Source organism: Sipha flava, unplaced genomic scaffold, assembly GCF_003268045.1.
Source record: "Sipha flava isolate LNK unplaced genomic scaffold, YSA_version1 3_pilon_pilon, whole genome shotgun sequence".
NCBI classification, from domain to species: Eukaryota; Metazoa; Arthropoda; class Insecta; order Hemiptera; family Aphididae; genus Sipha; species Sipha flava.
The window spans coordinates 2,381,724-2,399,160 of record NW_020273108.1 but is presented as its reverse complement, the minus strand read 5'-3'; the positions used below and the strand labels follow the sequence as shown (position 1 = coordinate 2,399,160).

The following is a 17,437-nucleotide window of genomic DNA, read 5'->3' as shown; positions in this document are numbered from 1 at the left end:
ATTATTATTATTATTATTATTATTATTATTATTATTATTATTATTATCATTATTATTATTAGTATTAGTATTATTAATATTATATTGAATAATAAAATGCGACACGCGATTGCTCAGGTAAAATAATGTTCTAACTAAACAATTGTGAAGTCTTTGAATGCTCTGTATGTACATGCACCGCGTTTTCGAGAATTTAACTAATAATATTACAACTCCGGGATAACAAAACGTGATCACTAATTCAAAATCATCCCATCGACGTTTGTACAGAGCCCAACAAAAGTAATACAACATTATGATGTTGCGCGACAATAATTATACAAGCAGTCAATCGGAAAGTACGTTTATTTCCGTTTACGACAGATTAATCTACATAATTATTATGAACAATCAACGGCGCTTCAAAGATCAAAGTTTCATGGTCATTGTGATAAATTCAAAAGCCGCTTGACTTGAACGGTGACGAATCCAGAGAACAGACATCAGACGTCCATAACTCACGCAACCGTATAGGTATATTAAATATGGATTTCAAAATGTTGACTACTGGTTTCGTACGAAAAACTATTTACATTTTATGATGAACAAGGTAGAATTGCACTTGGATTATAAAAATATAATGATTGAATTGTACTGTACAGTTTCGTACATGCATAGTTCAAGAAAAACATTCATAAATATAAACTCATTTTTTATCAAACGAAGGCACATAGAAAATAGCGAATTAAATATAAAACTAATAATACCTTCGTTTACTTACGTTTTTGGAATAACCACAGTTTTAACACTAAACTGCAATTACTCGTTTACTTTTTATGATTTATTTGGTTTACGAAGGTAAATTATAGTAATAATACTATTCTACCTACAGTTTAATTAACAAATTTATCATGGACTAATTAGATAATAATTAAATCCTTTTTTTCATATGCATAATAATAATTTTAATAAGATTTTAAAATGGTTAAATGAAATATTTACACAAAGAATCCGATGAAATTTAGCGGATTATAAGAAACGAAAAAAAAACAATTACAGTGAGATAATTTAGGAGAAAAAAGCAAATTAAACAATGGCCTATAACTTGAGTTCAAAGATGCATATGTCTGTAAACACAGTGTTAGAACAATTCTGATGTAAAAATTTATAACTAAAATTACTTCTGGCAGAAATAAAAGCTGCTTGAAATACTCACTATATACCAAAATAATGTTTTACAACAATTATCAATTTAAGACACGCAAGAACAAAAATAGACTTATTATGGTTCCGAGTCCATCGTTAAATTTGATGAATATTTTTTTAAAACGATAAGTCATCGTAACTGCAAAACGATTGTAGTCGGACGTACATAATGTACTTGTATAATATTAAATAATACAGAAAAAACGATAAAAATAAACATCTTTAATTCCAGTCTGCCTTTGTTTGAGAGTATACAGGTGCCGTGCTGCTGCACGTTGATAATTTTTAGACTGGTGTGTTTCAAATCTAACGCAAAAAATCTACATTGAAATTATTCACTGCTGTCGATATTCTCGTTGAAAAATAATTAAGTCAAGTGATTATAAGAGAGTCAAGAGTCAATCGTTTCAGTGTTAAATATGATGTACAGATAAGTATAAAAGCTATTAAGTAAGCAGATGTGCCCTATGTATTATATTATTATCTACGTCAACATTTCGGTATTTTTTCCCCTGTTATTATTTATTAACAATCTAACAACTCTTGAGCCCTCCCGCAATTCTCTGTGGCTTTCGTCATTAATTACTATCGAAAATACAAGTGAATCAGGGAAGACTTAATGAAACGTGGAAGGACCCGAAGAAGTTAGAATTTGCAAATACAACACGACCGAAGCGTGTACACTTAAATCGACAATAGTGAATGCCTGCCCGGTTTCCGCCAACGCTCATGGGATATTATATGATAATTCTTCCAAAATTTTATAATACTGAATGTTCTTGATATCAGGGAAACTAAAGTTCTAGTTTACAAAGGAAACCAGTATTGATGAAGATTGATCAGTAAAAAAATAACCGTTTCGCCTAATTCATCGTAATAAAAACGGTGTATGTACCTATACATATGTTAAATATAGAAAATAAAGAACTATACTTTAACAGCAACAACTGAGAAGTCTAAATGGTCGAGCTAAATGTAGTAGCTCGATTTTATTGATTGAAATATTTTGTAACATTTTCTCCATTGTTATCACCTATTCGGAAAATTGTTAATGAATACGAAAATAACCCCTTCGCTCAAAATACTAGATGGATCGGATTGAAAACTCCAGGCTGAATTCGTATTCACATACACAAAAACATACAAACTATAATGTGGTCGGAATGACCAGTTATTAAAGGAAGATTTTCTGATTCTTTTGAATGTATTTAACCGTAGCTTGGGAGCATAAAGAAAAGAATCTAAATATTACAAATATATTTAGATTGATTTAGGTTGTATAAAAATTTAATAAAAAATACAAATTACTGGCTATAAATGTCTAGAGCACAATATGGAGTTTGGCTACATTAGATAGTAGTCGTGGCCGAACGAGGTTGAGTAAGTTCTCACACGAAAAAATACGTACACCCATACGTTAGTTCTCACACAAAAAAAAATTATACCGAACACAAGCTTCCTATTAATTGAATCTAGTCCATTTTTAGGTACCAAAAGCCGTTTCTTATCTACTCGTATTTGGCATCTGCCCCGTTAACCGTCTAATTTATAATAGTGAAATATGATATATATCCTATTTAGGACGTAGTGTCTACTCAGAAAATTTACATATTATATGTGTAAACTAATAATCATGTAAAAATCGTTACATCACCCCCTTCTTTTTAAATTTACATTCATATATTGTTAATTTTACGTTTTTAATTATTACATTTTAATACACACATACATACATACACAAATACAACATGGTAAAACCAATACGTTTCTCATATTCAATAGGAACGTAAAATGTTATTTATTTATTTATTTATTAAACGAGCGAGTCCAATTACAATGAAAATGTGGAACATATAAATATATAGATAAATATGTTTATTGTGGAAGTACAATTTATGTTAAGTGATTAAATTACTAAATTATTAAGATAAAATTTAAAAGAAATAACTGAATTACAAATAAAAACATCGATATTAAATTTCTTTACATGTTGCATGAACCTAATTATAGAGGTATTCTTACTATATACAGTACGTTGGAATGGCACATAAAAAGTATCAGTTTATCTATTCGTATTACCAGGAACTAAAAAAGATAAATTTGACAGTAAATCTGGACAGTTAATATAACCACTTAAAAGCTGATATAAAAAACAAATTTCATGTTTTACCCTTTTGACTTGAAGAGTATTAAGGTTTAAGTATAATAATAATGGTTCATATGGTGTGAGGCAACCATTGAATATTATATTTTATACTTATAGGTCTCAAAGAACGATTTTGAATCGCCTCTAGAGAGTGAATTGGACCAGTGTATAAGGAGACCAAATTATTGAATTACGAGTATAATCTAAAATTGATCTAACAAAAGCGCGAAATATTTATTTAAGGGCCAGAGGATTATCAAAATTATTACAGCTTCGCATTATAAACCATTGAAGACATTCTATTTAGAATATATATATATAATGGTCATTGAATGAAAGAGAAGAGTATACACCCAAATCTTTCACAAGATTGACTTGATTTGATTCAATACCGTTTAAAAAAAAAAATACAAACGTTTTCTAGTGAAAGTAATAACTTTACATTTAGAAACTTTCAAATATAATTTGCTTATATCACACCAGTTACTTATGTTATCAAGATTATCCTGTAGCAATTTAGTGTCAAGTGGAGTTTTAACAATACGGAACAGTTTAACATCATCAGCAAAAAGCAATATATTGGAATTTATATCATAAATACTATAAATATTAAAAAGAAGAAGGGCCAGATGGAAACCCTAAGGAATCCCGGAAGTAATATTATACATATATGAGTTATAATTCTTAAATTGTACGTACTGCTTTCGACCAGACAAAAAGGATATTAGCCAAGAAAAGAAAGGAGACCAAATTGAAACAACTTTTTGGCAAGTATACTATGATCAATTTTATAAAAGGCTTTGGCGAAATCTATAATTATTACGTCCACTGGGCAATTTAATTTAAATGCATTTAAAATAAAATGTTGCAAATTTAAGAGATTAGACACAGTAGATCTATCAGACATAAAACCATGCTGTTCATCAACAATAAAATCTTTAAAGAGTTATCTAATTTTCTTATAAACAATACCTTTGAATATTTTGGGAATAATATCTATATTATAGAGGCATGTCGGTAATTTATAACATGGTTAATATCTCCGCTTTAAAAAACAGGGGAAACATAAGATATTTTCCATTTGACTGGAAAGACTTCTATGAAAAGAAATCGATTGAATAATATATGTAAGGAAGATGACAAAACTAATTTAAATTGTATAAAAAATATATTAGACATTTTATCAGGATCCGGACAAGTTTTATAAATTATTTCATTAAGCGCATCATTAACATCATTGATAGTTAGCATGCATAAATTTAGTTAAACAGAAGGAAAATTTGTATTTTTGGAATATGAAATAGCTTGCGAGACTGACGGTATATTTAAAACATTAGAGAAATATTGAGCAAAACAGTTTGTAATATCAGTACCACCGGAAATATTGTTACTATTGTAATTAGGGTTTTAAATTTGAAATATTTCACTCTTCTTGAAATATTTCAATGAAATTATGAAAAATATTTTTTTTTTCTTTTAAACGTGTTCGGTTATAGATGATTAGAATAATATATTGATTACACTCAGAAAACATTGATAATTAATAAGTTATCAGTTAGGTATCACTTGTCAACCAAGGTTTACGAATTAACCATAAATATGTTAATAGTCAATAGTTATATTTATACTAGTCTAGCTTATACAGCTATCAATTAAATCCCTATTGGCTATTAAATTATTATTATTATTTATTACTTTATCAGTCATGTTTTTTGGAGTCAAATTGCCAAGTTATAGCAACATGGTGGTGTTAATAAAATTGACAAATTGTTTCCTATTTTAATTATTAGTTTTTCATATTATTTTTTAAACAGTTGAACATTTCTAAGCTAGTTGAAACTTGTAAGTTCAAAGTTGTAGCTATACGCCTATACGTCTATACTTAATTTGTAAGTTATAATTATTACTTATTAGTTATTAGGATATTAATTATTAACTTGGTTTATGGCCATACAATTTAAATAAAAACCTACTAATATTGCTGTACAATTTATCAATTTATTTATTATAAATTATAATTTATAACTTATTAGATAGATAATATGGGGAAAAAAGCACGATATTCAAAAATGTTTCCGCGACGAGCAATTAAAAGAAGGAAATAAATCATTAAAAAAAAAAAAATAAGCAACTTTTGTTCTTGGTCGACATTCCCAAATGCCACTAGACAACTAAAACATATTTTTAGTTGCAGTAGCTGCACCTGTGAAGTGAAAAAGAATTTTAGATATCATAAAAAATATATTGAAAAGTCTTCTATAAGTAAGTGAATTTATTGTAAATTTATAAATTCAATAATCTATATAATTCATGAACCAATAAATCATAGTCATAAACTCATAAAACTCATAAAGTTATAACAGTACACATTTATAACTAGGTAGTCAGTTTTATCATTTGATTAAAAATCTCTTAAAGTTAATTTATGTTAAACAATGACACTTTTAAAGATATATAAAAAAAAAAAAATCCTCTTCAATTAAATATAATTAAGACCCCCCATTATTTGCTTATGAAAGTATTTATATTTTAATTAGGTATTTTGTAAGAACTTTTACATTACAACATGAGCATTGAGCATGGCCATGCTTTAAAATCAGAATTTTCTACTAGTAGTTTAAATTAGAAAAGTACTTACATATTAAGTACTACTTCCTTATATAAAAATAATATTTAAATAAAAATTATTCATTTGAGTAGTTATAAAATATACAATTAATATGATTAGACTAAGCTTAAGTTTAAAATATAAATAAATAATTATTGTTATGGTCCATTTATACATTTATACATTTGAAATATTTTTTTTCTTTTTAATAAATAAATGTAATACATTAATAATCAATAGGTATTTGACATTCATATTATGTACTAGTTCTTCCTAATATTCCATATTTGTTTATAAAAGTAAAATTGACTACCTACCTCTCTAGCATACAATAAAATATGTAAAATATAATATTAAATTATATTTTAATTTTAGGCAATAATTGTATAGAAGAAAATTTAAACTATAATAATATTGACAATCCTTTAGAAGTAAGCCAAGAATCCACAATAAATTCCTCGTTATTATCTTCACCAAGTACTATCAATCAAAAGGAAAATGATAACATAATATATAGTTCGACCCCAACTACATCATTTAGTTTTAACCAAAGTACTGTAGCTAGTTCATTTACAAATGTACCTTGTGGTAATTCCAGTAAAACGAGTACTATTCTTAAATATTGTGATAAAATGAATGCCAATGAAAAAAAAAATATTGATGTTTTTTTGGCCCATGCAGTTTATGCTATAGCAGCTCCATTGAATTTAGTAGATAATTCTTATTGGAAAGAATTGTTTAAAGCACTTCGTCCAGCATATACACCACCTACTAGCCATTTGGTTTCAAATAAACTTCTTGACGATGAATTCTCTAAAGTTAAAGATCACACCACAATTTGTATTGATGATTCGGACGCACTTGGTCTTATGTGTGATGGCTGGACTAATATTCGAAATGAAAGTATTATTTTATTTAATACTATTTTGTATTTACTATTAAGTTCCTATTGAGTATCACTGTACCTATCAGTCAGTTGATACATTTTGGTTGTTTAAGATAAAAAAAGGCATTAATTATATTATTTTTTTATCTTGTTTTGTTTATTTATATTCTATGTATAGTGCTGAAATATATTCCTAGAATTATTTTGAGAAAAAAACATTTTTAAACGAGTTGTAAAATATTGTTGACTGTTGCATGCAAACCATTAGCAATCCAAAAGATGATGGTTTGAAATGAAGTTGAAGTAAATTTCATTAGAGAATGAAAATATATAATAAATTACAAATATAAAATAATAGTGTATTTTCATTATTCAGTGATTACTAATTATAAAATGTACAGTTTAAAATTGTTACAACATAGATTTGTTAAAAAAAAAATTTAAATGATATCTAAATATGTTACATATTGTGTTTGTTTCATAATATAAACCAAATTTTAAAAATGTTCACATGGAAGTTGATGACTATTAACTTTTATATGTAATAAATATTTTATTTTTATTTTTCATGGAAATGAAATATTTCATGAATTTTTCATGAAATTTTAAAACCCTAATTGTAATACATAGAGTTTGGAAGCAAACTAGAGTTAACTAGAGTTTTCTAGAGTTTGGAAGAACGTTTGTTATTAACATATTACCAAAAATGTTTAGAATTCTTAGTAATAGAACTTTGAGTTTTTCGGATAAAAATATTGTTTCTATTTTATTTTGAGCTTTACAGCGCGTACGTAAATTAGAAAATGTGTTATAATTATGTGAAGTTGACGGTTGTTTATATACTTTGTGAGCTAATTTTTTTATCAAAAATGATTTTCTTTAATATATGAGGGTACTTTGAAAAGTATAAAGTTTTAACCGGGCAATAAGTACCTATTAATTATCTTAAAAACGTTTTCATAGAATTTACAGGATTATTAATATCTAGACCATTAAATATGCCATTCCAGTCAATCAAAACAAGATTAGACCTAATACAATTATAATCACAGTTGACAAAATTATATATTTTTTTATTATAGTTTAAGTACTTAAATGATAAAATGGGTAATTCAATTGTTAGGGCTGGGTACATCGAATCTAATGGTAGTATCATGTGATCTTCATTAACTACGTTAATATCAAATACGTTAGAAATAACAAGATCAAGCAATGACCCAGAGTGATTATATATTAAATTAAACTGCATTCAATTTAAATAAGACAAATGAGCTAATATATTAGATTCAATGGAATCAACACGAACACCCACAGAGACAATTGAACCATTAACAGATTGCCAATTAATATTTGGTAGATTATAATCACCAAAAATTAAAAGTTTTGAACTACAATTTATATTTAACAAAAAATCAACAGTATTAAAGTGTATATCATAAACATTAATATCAGAAGCAGGCGGAATATAAACAGCACCAATAACTAAAGAGGAACATTTATCGCTAATTCGGATAAATAACTGCTTAACTGAGTTATCGCAGATAGAAAGACGATGGCATGAGAACTGGTTCTTAACTGCAATCAGCACTCCACCACCTCTTGTAATACATCACGAGTACTGCAACGGTCACATCGCAAAATAGTATACATATAGAGGTATATAGTATACAAAGACCAAGTTCCGCGTCTATTAAAGTGTTTGATAACCAGGTTTCCGTAAGTACAATAATATCATAATTGCAAAGAGAAAAATTACAAGTAAACAAATCAAGTTTAGTATTAATACCTCAAATGTTCTGATAGTAGATGGAAAGTTGACTTACAAATGTTGAGCTCGTTGACCATTTTTTTGAAATGATCGGACAGTTATTAACATACTTAATAAAAAGATCAGTTTCGCCAGCATTTTCCGCAATTTCAGTTCCGAGGTAACAAAAGAATACAACTTGCATTGTTGCAACATTTGGTTTGATACAACTCGAACAGTTTTTAATTTATCATCATTAAATAACTGCCATTTGACTTTAAACATTTGAAAAACAACATCAGATGGTGAAATCATAACAATACGAATATGATCCGGCTTATTTAAAGGCTTACCCAGCGGGTGAATAGACAAAGGTTTGGTGGAAACACCGATAGTATTAAACATTTTGTCAATAATAGTAGTATCGTTTTGTTGAACAGCATTAAATATTAAAAGATCTGGTACATTAAATAATATAATGTTACAAGCTCTGGATAGTCGGTCCATAAATTCAGAGAACAAATTTTCTTGACTGATATAGTGAGTATTAGATTGAGATAGCTCAATTGATGACAGTTTAGACTCAAGTTGCTCAATTCTCGATTTTAGTGACTTATTTTCCTCAATTACCGAAATAATTTGATTGGATAATATGTCAAATTTGTAGTCAAAAGAAGCCAGCTTTTTGTCTTATGATTTAATAGATTCACGACATGAATTAATTGACGATATGATTTTATTTTGAAAGCTTTTTAATTCATTAATCATATCAATTAGTTTGCTAAATTTATCATCTTTAGAAACAAGCGGTGAAGTAGGCGGCATAATGAACGTTAAAAGTTATCGGGTGTTTAAATTAGGTATATAAGAACGATAAGACACCTGATAACGGAGACGCACAACACAACCTAGTAATACCACGAACTACAGAAGACTTATTGACAATGTATGTGATAAGTTTAAGCATTTATAAATTATTCTTATAAAATAACTATTCCGAAGCGTTATATTGTATATAGTGTACATATATAGGACTATTATTATGTACACATATTTTATTTTATTTATTTGTACCACTAATTTTAGGTTAGGTTCGGAAACCCGACTATAAATTTTCAAATGACAACCACGGTGGTTTTATTACTTTTATTTCGATGCTATTGTAAATACCGAAAATACTGCTGACTGTTAAGACTTGAATCCAAACGTCCTGTACCCACGGACTGTGTTGTAGTCATACGTTAAAAAGTCATGGTATTCAAGTACATTACACGTCGTAAACTATTGTAGTCGTGCCAAACAGATACTATCGGTACCGTATACAACCCCACCGGTATCGTGCAGACCGTATATTATTTACACATTATAATACGGATTTTCACTAGCATCACGTCGTACTATTACAATATCTAACCGATAGTAATATAATGTCTTGTAAAAAACCGGTACCGTTATTTAACACGTATTTGACTTCCATTTTTACACAAAATTTTTTTTCAGAAATTGTTCTACCACATTCTTCCTTGACCACTCCCAATATGTGAATCCATAGAATGGGTGTTCGACCTCGATAAACGTGTTAAGTTCAATAAAGAGGACCGCATGAAGTGCACTTGATGGAAAATGCCGGACGGAGAAAACGCGCATGCTAAAAAACTGCTGAAAATGACGAATTGTTCCATGGGGTTCGGTCGATCTTGATTGTATGAAAATTTCAGTACCTGGTAAAGCTTTTTCGAAAGCTGGCCCGGACCGATCCTCGCGTGCTCGATCAAATATCGCGTTACGCCGTACATTTCAGTCGATGCGAATCGTTCACCGGTGATTTTACGAATAATTCGCTCGAACACGGGTAATACATAATATTATATATTATATTGTACCAACTATTCTGTTACGCGAGTATCCAACGCTAGCAACAGATGATAAACGATTTCTTTACGATAGAGTCGAAGCGATTCCGAAACGACCGTGGATTGGTGTTCTCGTTCGCTAGACGCGCGACAATTTTCATGGTTTGCGGTTTAATATGCAATATGAACATGTAAGTCGAACAGAATGTGCTTCACCGATTCACCCACTACGCCAAGCGTACCCTTGTACACCACAACGGTTGCATAATCATCCGTCAACACTCGACAGCGAGTATCCCGCAATAATAAAAATAATAATACGTAAATAATGATGAATGTTTAATTCAAAATAGATCGTTATTTACAAATACAAAAATAATATAATATAGGCTACACTTTTAGGTATTTATTTAATTATATAATAATAATACGTCGTCCTTCGACGTACATCGTACGCTCATTTGATTCGTCATCACCGTGAGCTATTCACTTAGTGTTGATTGCAATGAATTTTATACTAAATCGATAGACGATCAATAGTAGATAACATTTTTTTTTCCATACAACAGTTTTTTCGAAAACGTTAAACCGTGGAAATCAACAAAATGGATATGCTAATCATATATAAAACATGCGTAGTCGGTCTTGGAACGAAAAAAAATCGCGGTTAATCCGTTTTATAACACATTGGTTTTACGAATTTAGTATATAATTTTATTTTGATTTAAGTCCCCGCGGTATCAGAACATTGCGCGCTTAAGCCGGCGTGTAATAGACCGAAATATGCGTTGAGTAGTTACACATCAAATTGGCCAGGTTAGGTTAAATTTTTTTTTCTTCTCCCTATAAAAAAATTATACTTTTTGTTACCAAAGCAGCGTGGTGACCAGTGGCGCCTCGAGATTTTCATTCGAACTTAATATTAAAATAGGTTGAAGTTGTGTCCTACAAGACAGCCGAGCATAGTCATCATCTATACACATATATCCGAAAAATGTTTGCGTCCCGAGGAGGCATCCGTCTATAGCAGTTACGATTACTAGACACGTTTAATCACTGTATAACATTACGATCGGAGGATACGTGGGATAAAGTTTGAGTACGCTAACATAACATACTTATCAGCGTATTTACCTAGGGAAACACCCGATGCGTTTCCAGAGAGACAATTCTTGTGAAAAAAAATAGTAACCGGTTATGTTCAGATTTGTGAGATGATCTATATGAAATACAATCCGTGATAGCTATCGAGATACAACTTCACAATAATATTCATGTATTTAAAATAACTCAGTTATACTAGTATTTAAAATGTTGATTCTATGATAAAAATAAATTGAACAAAACTGTCCTTTGTCCTTTTGTGGTTTCATGTTTATTTGAAGGTGGTAAACTTAAAAATCACAAAGTTATAACAAAAAAATCAATACGTCAATTAAATTATTTTGACTTAAAGAAAAGTCGTAGCATTTGAATATAAAGCTATAAATATCTATAACTGATAAGTGATAAAAAATTGAGATTAATTTCAAATAAAATTTTAATGACGTTTGTACCTTAAATTATAGTAAAACGATATTACAACGAAAATCCGCTACTCTTTTTTTATTAAAAATGCATAGAACATTCGATTTTTATATTTTAAAATATGCCTTTTTTAATAAATATAATATTATAAATTAAAAACATGAACACATATAAGTTTACATAGATTTTAAACGTTTGTAATTATTTTTACTAAATATAAATTAGATTATATAGTATTTTATAATTGCATGTTACCTAAATATACAATTTATATTATTTATCTTTTTTAAAAAAAAAAATCTGTAATTTTAGTTGATTTTTTTTTATTATTTTCATCAACTCCAGAGATATATTGCTCGTAATGACGATAACTAAGCCAAGTAATTGGCAATGTATTTATACCTCACACTATACAACAATAATTGTGATAAATGTGAAGTACGATAAGATATGAATTGAAACCACTGCAGTACAAATACTTTTTCAAAACTTATTTATTTAAAAATAGTACCAAAAATGTCTACATTTTCTTCTTTTTTATTTTTTACAAAATTTGAGTCATAAAACCGATTTATTTTTCTTAATGCATTTGGACATGTGCCTGGCAATTTCGATTCTGATAAGCGATTGAACCTATAACCGTGATAAACCCGTGAGTCTTATAAGCGACGGCTGTATGATATTTTATAATGCAAACCAATGACAATATTAGTGTCGAATAATATTTTGTGTTTTGCGAAAAACCGGATGTACACATTTTTTGAGACTTTACTAACCTTTCTCCTTGAATTACAAATAATCACTGTATATGGTCGCCAAGAAACAATAACTATCGTGAACTCCAGTTTTAATGATAATTATGATAATATTAATAATATTATCATTACTGTTAGAAGGCGGTGTATCTCGCGTCGACACGCGAACAATTAACAAGAACAATTTTCTTGGCAAAATCGTTTGAATTGTTCCATCGATGGGTAAAGTATAAAATCATACACCCCAAGCCTGAGTGTCCGTCGAATGCATTTTTCACAAACGTACGAAAGAGTTATAAGATTGTAATATAATGTACGATTGATCCGAACGATTGCATAGATTTTGTCAAAATCGTACATACGGTAACATGTACAATGAAACAAAACGTGTCGCTCGGTTGAGTTTTTAGATTGGCTTCAAAAATATGCTTATTCATGCGTTCGCTCGTTCAATGGATAGCGCCTCTGGGGAAAATCATCAGGACGACTACCGAAAAATGAGTGGGTAAACTTTGCTGGCCGAAGGATTACATTTAGAGTTTATGGTAATAACAGTGGACAACAGTCAAATCAGTGGCAATTGTTTCGGTCCGCGTGATATCCCTGAGCTCACTCAAACACACAGACACACACATACACATACACACACACATTTGTGCACATGCGTAGAAATTGCGGAAGGGTTCGAAGAAGGACGGTCATAAATGTCTGGTACAGAACTCGATCCGGGACCCGAGAATTTTGTTCAAAATGCTTTGCTGGTCCGCCACCACTAGGCCATTTCGTATCACTATAAAGGCAAAAAGAGGGAAAAAGGGTAAACTCCAAGCCACATTTGAATTATAAACGGCCACTCAAGTGCCCTTCATTTCACGGGCTTAGCGTGGTCTGGAACATTTCAGGAGAGAAAAATAATAATTTAATGAACGAATATTAAAAATTTTCTCTTTTTGGTCCTCGGGCCACTTTTAACGCATAATGCGCGGGTTAAAGTCTCGAGAGAATTTTATTTCATTATCTTGAGTTTTGGCCGTGATAATATTTAAAAGCGTTCTACAGCGATGTTAAGTGGAATGAAATAGAAACACTGTTAAGATTGTATTATTTTACAAGATTTTCATTTGAAATACGACACAATTCGGCAGCGAGTTAATGAGCAATGACTTGACTGTATATAAGTATGAAGTTTAAACACGGCAAATGTTTTATTTTACATACACATAATTTACCGATCTTCAAAATAATTTTTCGTTTTAATATTATTTCAACAGTATATTTTTGCAAAGTCTACGGCGAATGGTATTGTAATGATCTATTGGTGCACATTTGGATCCGCCATTACAATAACGGTATGATATATTGAATTTTACGACTAGATCGGTTAGGATATCGCTTTCGGTACAAGTCGACACAGTTTTTCTTGGAACGAATACTGTGCAGAACAGTTCTGAAAACGTCTGATTTCATCCCTTTCACAGCCAAAGCCTATGCATAAAATAATGCAACATTGACGAGTTGGAGAAGGAGGGAATGATGTACAATGTAAATAGACTCATAGGTACTAAAAAAGATATATCATATCACTGCAAGGAGTTGGGGTAGCATTAAAAATTTAGACAATAATTAATACGAATACTTCAGTAAATTATAACCAATGTTAATAATAATATTTATATAATAATATATAAATATATATACACTGTTGACGTTAACCAAAACCTTAAAAGTTAGAACAGAACCAACGTACATACACCCAAATACGTCGAAAACAAACTTTTATAATTTATTTAAACTTTCTTTTTAACTTCGAGTTCGATAAAGCTGAAGTATGGCGATTGTTTTGTTTGAGCAGAGCAATTTATTTTTTATAGCAACGTCTGGCGTTACCTCTAGAAAAATATAAGTGGTTGAAATTGTTCTTATTTTTTTCTTATTAACCCTCAAGATCATATATACTAATTAAGATTTTACATAGTTATAATATTTTTATCTTTCTAACCTATATTTCCTAGTACAGTCTTAACTTTTTATGTCTAAATGGCAATCCATGGTTTTATGAAATAAAAAAGAGCGATAAAGTTATTACAGCTATGAAAAAAAAATTAATAATTAACACGTTTATAAAAGAAAAGAAAAAAATTTAATTTGTTAATTAATTATATTCTACAGAATATTTCCCGTTTTACGGTAAAAATTAATATCTTTTTCTAATTACAATAAAGCAGTGAACATTTTTTTTTTTAAAGCCCAGTTTACATTATAATATTATAATCACCAATGTTCTTTGTAATAAAAATGTAATTTGACGTTTAACGGTGTATACATATTTAGTGTGCTAGAGAAATTTGAGAGCTACCATATAAGCCATTGAAAATCTTCTTAATAGATATTGAACACGATTACTATTTCTGGAAACTCATCAACAATTTATATGAAAAGTGGCACTGCGTGGAACGAAAAAATAATACTATACAGAACAAGGAAATTTACTCGTTTATTTTTGATAGTTAGTGGTATGTACGGTATCTAATTCGTTTGCATCGCTGAAACACGTTAATTTTTTTGCCTCGATTGGCAGTTTAAAAAATGATCGACCAACCAAAATCCCTACACAGTGACCATTAGAGAGAGTTGAAATTTATATTCCATAAACAAACGACGTTTAGAATGTAAACCAAATCGCGCATCGATTACAATATATTACGGGATTTATACAAAACAATTTTTTTATTTTTTTTTGTATCGAGCTTTTCTGGTTCGACTTTCTCTCGTGGACCTTGGATTAGATTTACCTGTTCGCATTTTCACCGGGAAAAGTTTTATCTTTCTCTCTCTCTCTCTCTCTTTAGGTGAATGTATACACGTATGTATAACATGAAACAGCGCTAAAGAAGTTTTTATTTTAACGCTTATTTACTTTCGACACATTTCAACTCTCGTACAAATCCGTGCGAGGAACACTTTGCAGTGCACATGAAAATCAATTTGGAGACGTCCAGTGTTCCTTAGTAGTAGATCACGGAACGAGAACGAGTACGTCTGAAATTGGTATACGGGAAACTTAGAGTTTGCGAGATCTAGCGCGTATCTCTAGCACGAAAATCCGCCATCACTTCACGATTCGAGCACAACTTCAGGGTGGATCTTTGGAAATAATCGCGTCGGCTTGAACGCGAAATCGCAAGCAGTGTTATAGTTAGTCACAAAGCCACAAAGTGCACTCTGTTGAGTGTCGAGACGATAGTTTTTCGCGTACACACCCTGATACGACCCCAGGACGATCGGATCCAGTTCTTTTAGCTGACTGAAATGTGCGATGTGACTCGCGGTTGTCTGATTGAATCCCACGGCTATCGGGAGGGAAATGTAGTAAAAAATGTAATAAACAAATAAAATACATACACATTGATTGAACGGACGGGTTAAAGGTACCCACATGGTTGGCGGGGGTGGTAAACAGTAGATTGGATTTCCTCCCTCCCACCTATCATTTAACGGGGCTGCGCGCACTAAGGTGTGGAATCAAACGTACCGTATGGGTAGGTGAGGTTAGCCTAACCTACGGATACCAAGGGCGGCGGAGTCTTAGTTTTGTCTAAGTTTCACGTACCAGCCTAAGCTTGAATTAATTCCATAACTGACCGCATGTGTTATTCTCCACGACATTATTGCGTTTAATCCGTTTACTTTTTCGTGTCGTATCGTCAACGATCGGTTATCGTGTCACACGCACGGTTTACCCGTAATGACGATACACACGTGGTAAATGATAACAGTACGACGGACGTGAAAAATTATGTTTCGGTCGCAGCACAACGTTCCACGACTTGTTCACGAACGTACGTTAGATCCGACCGAATAGGGAAACCAATTATTCACCGCTCGGCCAGTAATTTATGCGTTTATACGAGGACAACTACATTTTTAATGTTTCCGATCACAACAAAATAGTACTCTTTGAGTGGTTTTTATTTCTATTTTTTTTCTCGTTAAAAATGTATATTTTATTTATTTATATTCTGAAGCGTGATAATGTTCCTAACGTTTTAAGGTTAACAAAAAATATTATATGAAACCATCGTAGTTTATTGTATATAAATGTATAAAGTTTTACCTAGCGCAAAATAGTATACCGACAAACATAACATTTCGTAGAGAATCCTTCCCACTTGACCGCAATCGTAAAAACTTATATCAACTTATATCAACGCTAAAAGTCCAATATTTGATTTTTAAACACCTAACATTGTAAGAAATTATATCTAATAAGTGATTAAATATGCACGTGATTATTTCATAGAAAAAGTAACCTTACACTAAAATATATTGAACTATAAAGAAAAATCGACGCGAATCTATGAGCAAATAACTATTTATAATAGTTAAAAATTATCTTGTAGCTAATTGCAGAATATATTATCTCGTATTTGTGTATGTATGAGATATCGTATACTTTTTTTATACATTTGAGTGTACATTTTTTGTCGAAATATAAAGCCGGTTCTTTTTTTTTTTTTTTTGTTATAGGTATCCCATGGTAAACAAAGCGAACAAGGAATGATGAGTTATTTAAAAAAAAAAAAAACAATTAAAAAACTTTTAAAAAAAAAAAGTATACAATAAGAAAAGCAAGTATGTAATACATCACAAAATTAAAAAAGAAAAAAAAATGTTAATTTTGAAGTGTATATTTTTCAACTTATTAAATCATAAATTAATGTACGTGGGTA

At 30.2% G+C, this 17,437-nt stretch overlaps 1 protein-coding gene across 1 annotated transcript in view; it reads right to left on the bottom strand.

Annotated features, from left to right (window-relative positions):
- LOC112688641 (nephrin-like) overlaps positions 1-17,437 on the bottom strand; it is a 576,118-nt gene that overhangs the window by 486,200 nt on the left and 72,481 nt on the right. The window lies entirely within an intron of this gene.